The sequence below is a fragment of the Megalobrama amblycephala genome, linkage group LG24, assembly GCF_018812025.1.
Source record: "Megalobrama amblycephala isolate DHTTF-2021 linkage group LG24, ASM1881202v1, whole genome shotgun sequence".
Taxonomy (NCBI): domain Eukaryota; kingdom Metazoa; phylum Chordata; class Actinopteri; order Cypriniformes; family Xenocyprididae; genus Megalobrama; species Megalobrama amblycephala.
This window is the reverse complement of record NC_063067.1, coordinates 27,459,515-27,473,126: the sequence shown is the minus strand read 5'-3', so window position 1 is coordinate 27,473,126 and position 13,612 is coordinate 27,459,515. Positions and strand designations below refer to the sequence as shown.

The window sequence follows — 13,612 nt, the reverse complement described above, 5'->3', positions numbered from 1 at the left end:
TAAAAACAGTAATATTGTGAAATACACTGCCCGGCTAAAAAAAAAAAAAGTCGCTGTTTAGATTTAAATAGGCAAATGCTTAAGAGTCTATGATTGGATCATAGCCTATGATGGAGTGTGTAGCTTTTCATTTCTTAAACAACCATGTAGGAAGACACATCATGGCCATATTCCAGGATAACAATGTCAAGAGGCTCAAACTGTGAAAGAATGGTTCAGAGAGCATGAAGAATCATTTTCACACATGAATTGGCACCTCTGAGTCTAGTCCTTAAATTCACTGAAAGTCTTTGGGATGTGCTGGAGTAGACTTTACAGAGTGCTCACCTCTTGCATTGTCAATGCAAGATCTTGACCAAAAATTGATGCACTTTTTGATGGATATAACATCAGAACATTTATTTCCATCAAGAGGTGCAGCAATTACTACACATTGAGTTAATTATTTTGCTACATTTGTGATGTTACAAATCATTAGCATGAATACTCAGTAACTAGCAAGGACTGGGCCAGGATTAGACTATGTAACATCGATAAACTAAGCTTTATGACTTACCCCTCATCCTTTTGTTAACTGATTGCGGTATGCATCAGGATTTAATATATGATTGCTCACACAAATGAGCTCATTTGGCTTTGGGGTGTTTTGACCTTTGACCCTCTCTGTAGAAAAGGCTTATGGAGACCGGCCCACATTCTTTACTTTTTTCCTTGGCTTGGAGGGGACACACATTCCACAACTCTGTGGCCTTGTCCTCCTCTGTAATACTCCACCCACTTGTGTCACACAAGCTCTAATCCCCCTCGCAACAGATGAGGAAGGTTTGTTTCAACAGCCATGCATTTTGTCCTTTTGTGGTAGCATGGGCTGTCAGGATCCGTTCACTCTGTGTGTCCACTTACGTTACCCCACAGAGGCCCTTGGGCCCTCTCTCTGTATGACAAGATCATCCCCTTCCACTCTCTTTACAAACAACCCTATCCCAGACCAGTTACGGTACTTCTGCCAGGACCCTGATGTCAATCTCCAAAAGCGAACTGTGTCTCCTGATATGCCCCCTCTCTCTACCACCCCCAGTTCACAAAAGTTCATTGGCCGCAATGTATACTATGACTAGACAGCACAAAAATAGTCTAGCTATCTGATGCAGGCAGAAGAGAACTGGCCTAGTGACTTTGTGGATTGTGTTTTTGCGCACTTAGAGTTTGCTATAGACTAAAGTTGCAGAGAATTTGTCTCCAGATAAATGTAAATGTAAAATAAATATAAACATTTCGCCATATAAGCTGTAGTCCGATTTCTGATTCGTTTTTGCCTTGATGACATATCTAAAATAAAGAAAGTTGACATATGTCAGCACTTTAATTAACAAATAATTAGTAAATGTTCAGTTTTCTCCTCTGATTAGTTTTAACCAGATGTTCTAACCAGACATGAGGCGATAAGATTCCAGCGAAAAGCAATTCGTTTTTCCACACCAGATCGATGTTGTGGCTGGTTAGGACAAAAACTCTGATTAACATGGAAAAGATGCCTTTTATCGTGTGTTGCGTCTAGTTAGGACACGTTGTTAGACGTGAGACGTAAATAAACATACAAACATTTGTAAGATGTAAACATAATCCTCACAGCACAGAGGTATTCAAAGGTACTTTTGAATACGATTGAGAAAATAGTTGGATTGAAGCATTCACATGCGTCGACAAGAAACAGAAGTTGCGATAGTATTTTCTTCGCTATTGTGACTATACAGTTTCCATGAAAGGGTGTACATGGTCTGCAACAATGCTTAGATAGGTGGTACGTGTCAAAGTAACATCCACATTGTGGGCTTTCGTGCCGAATAGTTCTAGGAACTCAATTATAGGAACTAGCCACTAGGATAGTTCCCCAGGAAATTTCTTCCCTGGGCCATGTTCCTGGTTGCATTCGCACCGGAATAGGAACTCTAAAGCGGCCGACAGCGGCGTCTTTAAGCGTGGCATTTACAAACGCTAAAAACCGGTGGATGGAGGATGCCATGATCGGAGCTGTGTTTGTTTCGTGAAAACAGAGATGGAATGTAAACGCATAATCTACACGACTAAAAGAGTAAAAAGTAGGGCTAAGAGACGAAATCTCCTATGGCAACTTTCAGTATTGCATATCATTGAGGCGGAGAAAAGAATCTCTGTTTTCTATGTTCGTGAAGTGAATATGTTTACACGGCTTTTTAAAATGCCTGGTGCCGGTGTTTGACATGCGTTTGACCAACATACACTCGCATCACTGATAGTTCCTATAATGCCGGTTTAGACTCTACTCTGAAGTAGGAGCTAATTTAGTTCCCCCAAATGGAGTTCCTAGAACTAAAATCGCTCCTAGTTAGACCAACAAATATGTATATAAATTAACTAACTTAATTCAATTATGACACCTATTTCCACACAGTTGAACTGATTTATTTGAAATTAAGCTAGGTTAATTGTACTGATTAATAAAATTCATTCTAGTTGAGTGAGATCACACCAATTTCATTTGTGAATGAAAAATTCTGTGAATGTTTCCTGAACATAATTCACTCTTGTTGATCCAACCAGTGCTGTTGCTTTTTTCAGAGTGGTGCCCTTGTGCAGAGCTGAGCGAGTTTTCTGCATTTTTAAGAAAATGGAAAGACCTGTTAGAGTTTAAGTGTTTAATGTTTAGGTTTTTTTTTGTTTTGTTTTTGCATTGTGGTAAAGAGGTGATTGTGCTCAGATTGTGAGTAACTGTCATATACACATTCATGTTCTGTGATTGTTTGATTGAGAGGGGTAGAACTGGTGACCATATGTAGTGGAAACGATGTGCTGGCCCTCAAACTATTTTTTTTAAAAATTTATTTCTATAAAAACTAATAACCAATGCAACACTTGTTTACATGCTAAGTGTAACATTTCTAGCATGCAAGTAATGATCAAGTAATGAATTTCTCATCACTGGCATTCGCACAGTTATAGTTTATTGAGAACAACAGATTTATTTCATGTAGCCATCCACAGCCTAACCACAAGGTCTACTCAGCATAATGGTAACCTCAAAAATCGACATAATGTAAACTCTTTTAAATGTCAAATATAACTGAACATCAAAATTTAACAGGTATTTCCCTTTACTAAAAAAACACATTAAACAGCACTTAATTTCAACATTTACTCTCCTGATCTATCCCGATGCAAAACATGCTGGGAACTAGAAATCCACTGCCAAGTTTCAATCAATGCAACATAAAAGATTCATGTAGTCCCAACACAAGTGGTTTAGGTTAACTTAACAATTTACAAATTTAATTTAATTTAACATAATACAATTGAGTGCAAATGACAATTAAGTAAAAAAATAAAGATTTGTGTTGGTTCAACTTATTTTATTTAAATAAACTGGGCAAACAGCTAGAATCATATGAAAAGGTTCCTCCGGTGTGAAAGACCCTATGGATGGCAGGACCCAAGGTTTCCCAGCAGATCATTGCCCAAAGCATCACACTGCCCCTGCCGCCTTGCCTTCTTCCCATAGTGCATCCTGGTGCCAGTGATGTAAAAGAAAATGTGATTCATCAGACCAGGCCACCTTCTTCCATTGCTCAGTGGTCCAGTTTTGATGCTCAAGTGCCCACTGTTGGTGCTTTCAGCAGTGGACAGGGGTCAGCATGGGCACCCTGACTGGTCTGCAGCTATGCAGCCCCATACGCAACAAACTGTGATGCATTGTGTATTCTGACACCTTTCTATCAGAACCAGCATTAACTTCTTGAGCAATTTGAGCTACAGTAGCTTGTCTGTTGGATCGGACCACATGGGCCAGCCTTCGCTCCCCATGTGAATCAATGAGCCTTGGCCACCCATGACCCTGTCGCCGATTCACCACTGTTCCTTCCTTGGACCACTTTTGATAGATACTGACCACTGCAGACCGGGAACACCCCACAAGAGCTGCAGTTTTGAAGATGCTCTGACGCAGTCATCTAGCCATCACAATTTGGCCCTTGTCTAACTCGCTCAAATCCTTACGCTTGCCCATTTTTCCTGCTTCTAACACATCAATTTTGAGGACAAAATGTTCACTTGCTGCCTAATATATCCCACCCACTAACAGGTGCTGTGATGAAGACACAATCAGTGTTATTCACTTCACCTGTCAGTGGTCATAATGTTATGCCTGATCGGTGTATATCCGAGTGAAATAGCTTCTCAAACAAGAAAAATGTAAGGCAGGGCTTAATTTTGTCTATGGGGAATTGATTGGATGGTTGGATGGTTGTGGTTTGCTGTTGGTGGATCTCATGTGAGTGACAGGTTGCCCCGCCCCAAGAAGAGAACAGATGTCGCTGCAAGAGGGAGGGGAAGTTATTTTGATTTGAAGATTATGAGGGGGGGGGGAAATTATGTCATGAATTGTTTAAAAACATTCTCTTTGGTTTTTAGAGAAAAAAAAATAGTTAAAAAAAAGCCTTGCTTTTTGTAGTTAAGCAAAGATAATTCTCATTCTAGAGAGCATTTGATTGGACAAAAGTGCAGAATGAGTCATCGATATTTTTGGTCCATTTTTTTCTATGGAGAAAGTTTTAAATTTGTTTTAAATTCTGTATAAAATGTGATAAAAATGAATATTGCCATTGTTTATGACTACACTAGCAGATACACTCAAAGCTAAAATGAAATTTTAATTTCAACTGAACATTCATACCTTAAAATGTTATCTATGTAAGATATATTTTGGAATCGAAATGTTTTGTCTCAGGACACTGTATGCTGTGGAAACCGATCGAGTTTTATTTGGTCCCGATCCTCATGGCCAGCATTTAGCGGCCGTTAATGTTCCTCAGAGCTTCATTACTCACTGCAAAACTCCTGCTGTCTTTTAACAAAAAACAGCTCTTCTAATAAAGTTCACTCTCATTGCGCCGTGGGAAGACTGGTTAAAAAATCTGATGTTCCCATCCAGTGTCTGACTGCTATAATGAGCTTGATTTGTTATCCTGCACCTGTGATGTCTTGCCAGGTTTCTTTTTTAAAAGTCTCAACCTGCAATCATTTTAGTTTATTGCCAGTGTGTCAAAGCTGTTGGGTTTGAGAAATAAAATATCAATGCTAACGCTTAGCAAATGATCTCAAGGTCTTTTCTGAATTAGGCTAATTTGTGGCTCTGTTCATCATTATGCATCCTTTTATGTTAGTAGTAGCTATTTATTGAACTTGTTGATAGTTGCTATTTGTGTTTTCACATGAAGTTTCGAATTAGGACCATCTCAGAAGAGGGCGCATGACATCATCTCAGTTGCACAAGCTTCCCAGATGTGATGGATCTTCTCAGGACATTTCACTGAGAGCTGCTGCTGAGATGAATGAGCTAATTTGCTAGAGATGGGTGTAAATGTCTGGACCATGTGGCATCAGTTAGTGAATATTGTGCAGTGGTGCTCATGTGTTTGATGCAGGTTTGAGTCTGGCTTGTGACATTTCCTGATCCATTCCTCCCTCTATACTTTATACATTTTAACCCTTTCCCCACCATTGATGAGACAAAATACTTCACCACCATTATCAATTTTTTCCAGCAATCCATGTTTTCACTGATATACAGTAGGGGGCGCTGTTATTGATCTTCAGAAAGAGTACAGTATTTCTGGAACCAAAAGCAAGTGAAGACGAAGATCTGGATTAACTATGATGGCGTTTGGCCCTGCGTTTCATTCGGAAGGGCTCATCCCTATGCCCTAATCCCTTCGAAGGGTTTACCCTCCGGAGTGAGAGCTTTGAAGGGATGAATTGTGCATGGGTAAAAAAAACTATTTGTTTGGAAAGCACTTCTGCGTCATCTTAACCAGACAATCAAGAAGGCGTCTTCGTCTTTTCCCCCCTGGTTTACTCTTTGTATTAATACGCATTCATTTACTGTAGTAACATTATAAGCTACTGCCGGTCTTTTACGTTAAATATATTGTGTCTATGTATTTGAAACATTTGAATGGACTGATAAAGGGAGCTGTAAAGTATTTTTGTTGAAGCACAATGTTATATTTCATAATAATGTACCAAATCTAACTCGTATAAATATTGCAGTTGTATAGAAAAATACTATATACATTTATAGGTAAAATCAAACTTCTAACCTCCTGTACCTATTCTGTGATGTCAAACAACTTTCCTGTGCAAAGGATCACGGGGGGCCGAAGTGTCCACTGTCCATCAGTTGTACCCTTCGCAATCCTTCGTTCTGAAGGGCCCTTTGAAGAGGCCAGTTTTGAGCACTTTGGTTTGGAACGACCCTTCAATATGGCGGCCATGATTGTTTTCACTCCGAAGTGCCCTTCGGAGGGCGATATATCCCGTTTGGAACACACCGTAATGCCTGGTTCAGACTACACAATATTTTTTTGTCTGTTACGATAGTCACTGTGTCAGATTACGCGATTTTGACTCTGAAAATCTTGTCGTGTCCTGGACTTGAAACATGTTAGACTACATGTTGCTACGCGACCAATCGTCGCTTGTTGTCACGACGCGCGTGAGAAACAAGAGCGTAAACAATGACTGAAGCGACGTGTTTTGTACTGGCTGTCTTATGTTTAGAAAAGCGCAAAAAAAGAAAGAAAACCCGAACATGGACACGTTCCTGGCTTGCTCGAAGAGGACAGTATGGGTTGTCAATGCTCCAAAGAGAACTTGAGGTAAAATATCGTTCTTTTCATATTAAATATTTTGTTATTAGCCAGTAGTAAATAAATTGCCATAAGTTACAGCTAATTTCAGTACTCACTGGGTTACTGAAGGGCTTCCGCTATCGTTCGCCAGCATTTTTCTTTCTTTAATCTGTCGTGGTAGTCCCTCGATGAGACATCGTACAGGCAGTAGTACTGTTGCCACAGATCCACAAACTTTTCCTCCATTTCGTAATTCCACCTAGCCGCACCATCATCTCTCTTGCGTTTCGCCATTTTTGAAAGTTGTGTACAAAAAGCATCTGTGCTCCGATTGGTCAGCGTCATCCATGTGACGGAACCCGTCGTGAAGGACCGCAAAAAAGTTCAACATGCTAGTCTTTCTGCCGTGACGTCGTGAACTATCGCAGACGCGGTTTCGGTTGTCGTATACTATGACACACTATATGAGTTGAAACGATCAATTCTTGCGTCCCGACGTCCATTGTCGTTTACGAATCCCTACGACACCTTACGTCAAACGGATCGTGCCAGATTCGGGCTAAAATCGTGTAGTCTGAACCAGGCATAAGTCCAATTTTTGATGCTAACTTCCCTCCATCTCATTCACTCGGATGCACATCATTGCTTACATTGCATGAGCACCCACTACTGGCGGAACTCTTGAAATGTGTTTAAATGAACTTCCCTAAGCTTTTCCCTTCAGGGGAATCCCTGCCACCATTCTGAAGTGCATTTTCACCGTTATACGGTAGGGGCACTATTACACAACTTCTGAAAGAGTAGAAACTCTCAGCATCAAAACAGGCAAAAGAGAAACAAGCAGAAACAAGCAATAAAAGCATCGCTTATGCATGTTGTAGTCATTAAAAAAACAATTTTTTTCAGCTCTACTTTGTCAAGTGGACAAGTGAAATTTATTTGCACAGACTCTTGACCCTCGGTTTTGGGAGTGAGTCTACTCATATGTTCACTTCAGGCAGATTCATAGACCACAATGCAACGTGATTGTGATGTCACAACACCAAATACTGCATAGCAGATTGGTCTTGGGCTAAAGGCATTTCATTTAAACACATTGCAAGGGTTCCTCTAGTAGTGGGCACTCCGTACATCAGAGTGAATAAGACAGAGGGAAGTTGGTGAGGGAAGGACATTAAAAAAAGCAAAATTAATTGCAGCCTAATAGCGGATAACACTCTGGCAGGGAAAGAATTAAGTGTGACCTAATTATCCAAAATTGTTACTCTCAATTAGTCTGATAAAAATAGGCAAAAACATAGGAAAAACACAAGGAAAGTACTTAGGAAAACAATTAATGTAATGGGACAGACTACAGCAAACTGGGGAAGAGCAGAGATTGAGAACTGAAGGGTCAGTAGGGGGAGGTTTGCTCCTCAGGGGTTGTCAAATGTCAGGGTGTGGACGCTGTCCTTCTGTGTTTTACAGGGTTCGAAGGGTTCCTTTTCAGTAAGAGAGACCTAATGCTCCAGGAACTGTGTTCTTCAGGTGTTCTTCCACTTTAGATAAGTGCTAGCCTGAAGTGATATTGTGAGATGGTATCATTTGAAAACGTTTTTGACCTTTTAATCTCTCACACTGGAGATGGACCAACTCTCATGTTTTGACACTTTAGGTGTGTGTGTTCGTATCTGTTTCAGAACAAGTCAAAACATGTTCTGCAGGATTTCCAGTGGTTCAGACAGGATCTTCCAGAAAGATCTATGTACGTTTGCATGTAAACACCTCATCTACGTCATATTTTTAATGACTATTTACTTAACATCAAAATATATTTCTTCTGGTTCTGAGTGAGCTTATGATTGCATGTTTTTCTCTGAATCTCAAGAAATCACCTAAAGTAGCCGTTTCTGTATTAGGTAATATAAGTTTATGTTCTATCATCTTCTACAATATACAGATCTAGAAAGAGTGTAAATATGTGACATATTTACCATTCCGTAGGTATGTCGTAAATAAATCACATATATTAGTTGCCACTTTCCCGTAGACCATTGTGTACTTAAAGGTGCATCAAGGAACTATTGTCCACTTTCTGAAAAAATGTCTTTTTATCTTTACTTCAAAAGATTTTGGTATTAGGAAAAATTGCTTGGTGCACTTGAAAATAAGGTAACATTTAAAGAAAAACTGGTTACGGTTTGGGAGTTAAAGGTTTTAGGAGTTTGGGAGAACCTGAGGAACTACCAGTTCACAAATTTGGAGTCTTCATTAAGGTGAAGCTCATGTATTGAGAAGGTTTCCAGTCTAGTGTCCCCATTAAAATATTCAAGGAACTACAAATTATGGAATTGTTATCTCATTACCTTGAGATTTGCTGAAACATAATACATAATAAGAAACATAATAAGAATCACGAGACGAAAAATGATAACAATAAGATGCCAGTAGACTTAGAGGACTGGGAACAGTTCTGTGAGAGTGTAATTTGGATGGCATAGCACCTGTTTTTGATTGGCCATTAGTTTGGTCTTTCCTCTGATTGGCAGTTTCCAGTCTTTTACTGCTGGCCAAAATTAACAGGTGGGTGGTGGGAGAGTTATTAAAACGCAGGTGGTTTTCGTCAAAAAACATACACATCTGGTGGGATGGAGGGTTAACCAGGGTGAACTTTGGGAGGAAACTGTCAAGGTGAAAAATGATCCTTGAAAGAGAGGGAAACTAGAAGAAATAAGGTGCTAATCATCATCCTCACCAACTTCTTTTTACTGGCTTTTTGCCAAGTGACCCACAGGACAAGTCCAAAAAGTCTTGCAATCTTGCAATTAGTTTAACACTTCTAAATAGTCATATTAACAAGACTGACACAATTGAAGACCGGAGCTCAAGCCTGGGTTCACCTTCGCATGCTTGACAATATGGCACAAAAACATGTGCAAGCACCTTTCACTCGCCATGGCGATCTGTATCACATGCTTATCCCAGCTGGGGTGCAAGTTGTCCTTTCTGATTTCAGGAAAGGAGGATAGGCCAGGGCCATTAAAAGCTTTTTTGTTGGGATAAATGTGTGCGAAGCAGGTTTCATTTCTCTCTTGCTTTTCCTGGACGCACTTTAGAGGAATCTGGGAGCAAATCAGCACTTTCCTTTGGCTCAACCTCAGTCAGTTCTGTGGGAGTATTTATGCAGACATTGATATGAAGTGGAAGTTTATATCTTTTTATACTCAGCACTTTGTCAGAGGAATGGTCAGCCTTTAATTTTCCTACCAAAGAGGCAGGTAGTCAATTTTAGCTCTTAATGAGACTGAAAGAGTTGCATTTTTGTACTTGAAGGGAGTTGTTGTAAATGGTCCTTGTTGGAGGGTTGGGTTTGCTTTTCTGTAAGCATTGCCTGGTAGACTTAAAAGAAATTTTTATTTTCGGACAGGAAGTTAAGGGGGAAAGGGATAGACAGAGTAGGCTGGATTCATACCTGAATCTCCCACATGAACATGAAGCCTCAGTGTGTCTGTAGTACTTGAAGTACAGTATGTTCATCACTAGGCCACTGCTCCAAAAGTAGGAAGCAAACCCTGAAAAAAAAAGGTGTAGGAACAAATTTCACTCAGAAATTGCTAGTCAATTTCACAAGCAATTACAAAGAAAGGGCAAGTAACACTAACACATTGAATTAAAGGTGACATTTTGAAGTAGAAAGACTGAAATATATACTCCAATAATCCAAAATAACTCTCTTGTATTATTAACAACTTATGCCCTTAAAAACCTTAAGACTGCAAGTCTACATCAAGTGTGCCATTTAGAACAGTGTTAGTTGAAGAATTTTTCTAGTAATTGTATGGTTGCATGGTTGAGTCCCACAAAGGGAATTAACATCATGTCCTTAAAGGATTTGTTCACTTTCAAATGGAAATTTGGCGGAAGCTAGATATTTTACTTCATAACTTGTTAAATATGGATTTTTTTTTTTTTTTACACAAAAACATCGCTTCACTTCAGAAGGCCTTTATTAAAGGCCAAAAATGAAAATATTGTCATTTATTACTCACCCTCTTGTCGTTCTACACCCGTAAGACCTTCGTTCATCTTCGGAACACAAATTAAGATATTTTTGATTAAATCCGATGGCTCAGCGAGGCCTGCATAGACAGCAATGGTATTTCCTCTCTCAAGATCCATAAAGGTACTAAACACATATTTAAATAAGTTCTTGTGAGTTCAGTGGTTCTACCTTAATATTATAAAGTGACGAGAATATTTTTTGTGCACGCAAAAAAAAAGAAAAAAAACTTGGTCCCACTTTATATTAAGTGGCCTTAACTACTATGTACATACATTTAAATTAATCATTTGATACAATGTACTTATTGGGTTCATATTGAATTGCAAAACACTTTTGCTGCTATTGAGGTGGGATACGGGTAAGGTTAGGTACAGGTTTGGTGGTATGGGTATGGGTATGATTAAGGGTAGGGGTAAGGTGTAAGGGTTGGGTCAACAGTGTAATTATAAATGTAATTACAGAAATTAATTACAGATGTAATTACATGCAGGTGTTTTTAAAATAAGTACAATGTAAATACATGTATGTACACAATAAGTGCATTGTATCAAATGATTAATTTAAATGTATGTACATAGTAGTTAAGGCCACTTAATATAAAGTGGGACCAAAAACTTTTTAGAAGTAACTTTTTAACAGTATCTAGTGATGGCCGATTTCAAAACACTGCTTCAGAGCGTTATGAATCTTTTGAGTCGAATCAGTGATTCGAATCGCGTATCAAACCGCCAAACTGCTGAAATCACGTGACTTTGGTGCTCCAATCCACTGATTTGATTCGTAAAGCTCCGAAGCTTCAAGAAGCAATTTTATGAAATCAGCCATCACTAGATATTGTTAAAAAGTCATTATTTAGTTTTTTTTTTTTTTTTTTTTGGTGCACAAAAAATATTCTCATTGCTTTATAATATTAAGGTAGAACCACTGAACTCACATGAACTGATTTAAATATGTTTTTAGTACCTTTATGAGCCATCTGGATTTAATCAAAAATATCTTAATTTGTGTTCCGAAGATGAACGAAGGTCTTACGGGTGGAGAACGACATGAAGGGTGAGTAATTAATGGCATTATTTCCATTTTTGGGTGAACTAACCCTTTAACCCCCCGGAGCCATGTGGTGTACATTTATGATGGATGGATGTGGATGGAGGCACTTTGTTCAGCTCACCCTCATTGGTATCACTCACTACCATTATAAAGCTTGGATGCGTCAGGATATTTATTAATATAACTCCGATTGTGTTCATCAGAAAGAAGAAAGTCATATACACCTAGAATGGCTTGAGGGTGAGTAAAGCTTGGGCTAATTTTCATTTGAAAGTGAACTAATCCTTTAAGTCACTTTGGGTAAAGGACTGCTTGTAAAAACGATTGATCCTATCAAGTGACCTTCATAGATACATGTACACGAGTTGTGAAGCTAGAGGCATCTGTGTTTCTGACCTCTTTCTGCTTGTCCCTCGTCATGTCCTCCTTTCATCTCTATGTCTTTGTCTATCTGCTGACTTCGTCCTCACTCCCTTCTACAGACTCCCAGTCTTATCTGTCTTTCTTCCTCTCCAAGCCTCCCAGGAAGTGCAGCATTTCGTTTAGGGTCGTAAACACGCTATTTGTGGGCTGGGGGGTAGTTAGGTGCCCTTTGAAAGCTTTTGGCTCTGGATCAGGAGTTCAAGGCTGCTGGGTACACGCCAGAGTCTCTCTCTCTATCAGAGTCTCCTCTGTGTGTCTGGAACTGAAGCTGTTTGCCTTCTCTTTTACACATGTTCTGTCTTTCACTGTCTGGATGTTTCTCTTTTACTCCGGCTGTCTGACTGGCTAATCCTCTTTGACATTCGCTTGTGTTGTCGTTTCATCAGTAATAGATAATTAAATTAAACTGAAGAGGCTCTAATTTGTTCTGGTTGGTGTGACAAAACACTGGACATCTCTCGTATCATCTTGGTATCAAGCACTTACTCCGTTGAAGCTTTCAAAGAACAGCTGTACAACCTATATTGGTATTTAAATCATCACCGTTGTCATCCCCTACATGTGTTTTGGCTACACGTCATCGGCTAAAACGTATGCGCATGTTATTTTACTTCCTGAACAGTGCACGCCCAAGTCCGAGTTGCTTTCACATTTACGAATCATGCCAAAGTTCCAGTGCAACTAAACTCAGACCACCTCCTACAGGTAGTGTCGGGTTCATTGCCCCAGCGCACTCACGTGTCCATATGACATTCACGTTACCAATTTTTCATGCGAACTGTGCTCTGTTTAGAACTAAACTGCCAGTGTGAAAGCCCCCTAAATGATATCTATTCATCAATTTATGAGAGACTCACCTTGGCCTGACCTAACAACATTGGCTCAACCAATGGAATGAGTTTGGATTGGGACTATCCATTCTAAACGACCAATAAAAAAGGAGGGGATTGTTTGAAACTTCTTGTGGTAGAACCAAAGTTGGTCTATTAATGGGCCTGGCTATATATATATATATATATATATATATATATATATATATATATATATATATCAGTCTATCACCACAAAGAATGGATATTTTTCCTGAATCCATATCAGTCTATCACCACAAAGAATGGATATTTTTCCTGAATCCTGATATCTTCTGTCCCATGTAGAGGAACATGGTACTTCATTTATATTTGGGTTGACTTATCAAAGATCTCTCCATTTGTTTGCACATTCACAATGTCCAAACATGTTGTTTGCTGGTGACATGCTTGTATATGATTCCCTGGTGTTATATGGCTTGTGGTTAGGGAGCAGGGTTTCCTGTGTTGGGTCCAGGTGGTCCGGCTGTCAGTGAGTGGGATGCCAGTGGGAGGAGGGTGGGGGTGTCAAGACAGATTCAGAGTTGAAACTTTGCACAGCTGTTCACAAGGTCAACCCTTTATAA

At 39.4% G+C, this 13,612-nt stretch overlaps 1 protein-coding gene across 8 annotated transcripts in view; it reads left to right on the top strand.

The window, feature by feature from the left end:
• tead3a (TEA domain family member 3 a) overlaps nt 1–13,612 on the top strand; it is a 53,331-nt gene that overhangs the window by 18,627 nt on the left and 21,092 nt on the right. The gene's annotated exons all lie outside the window — the stretch shown is intronic.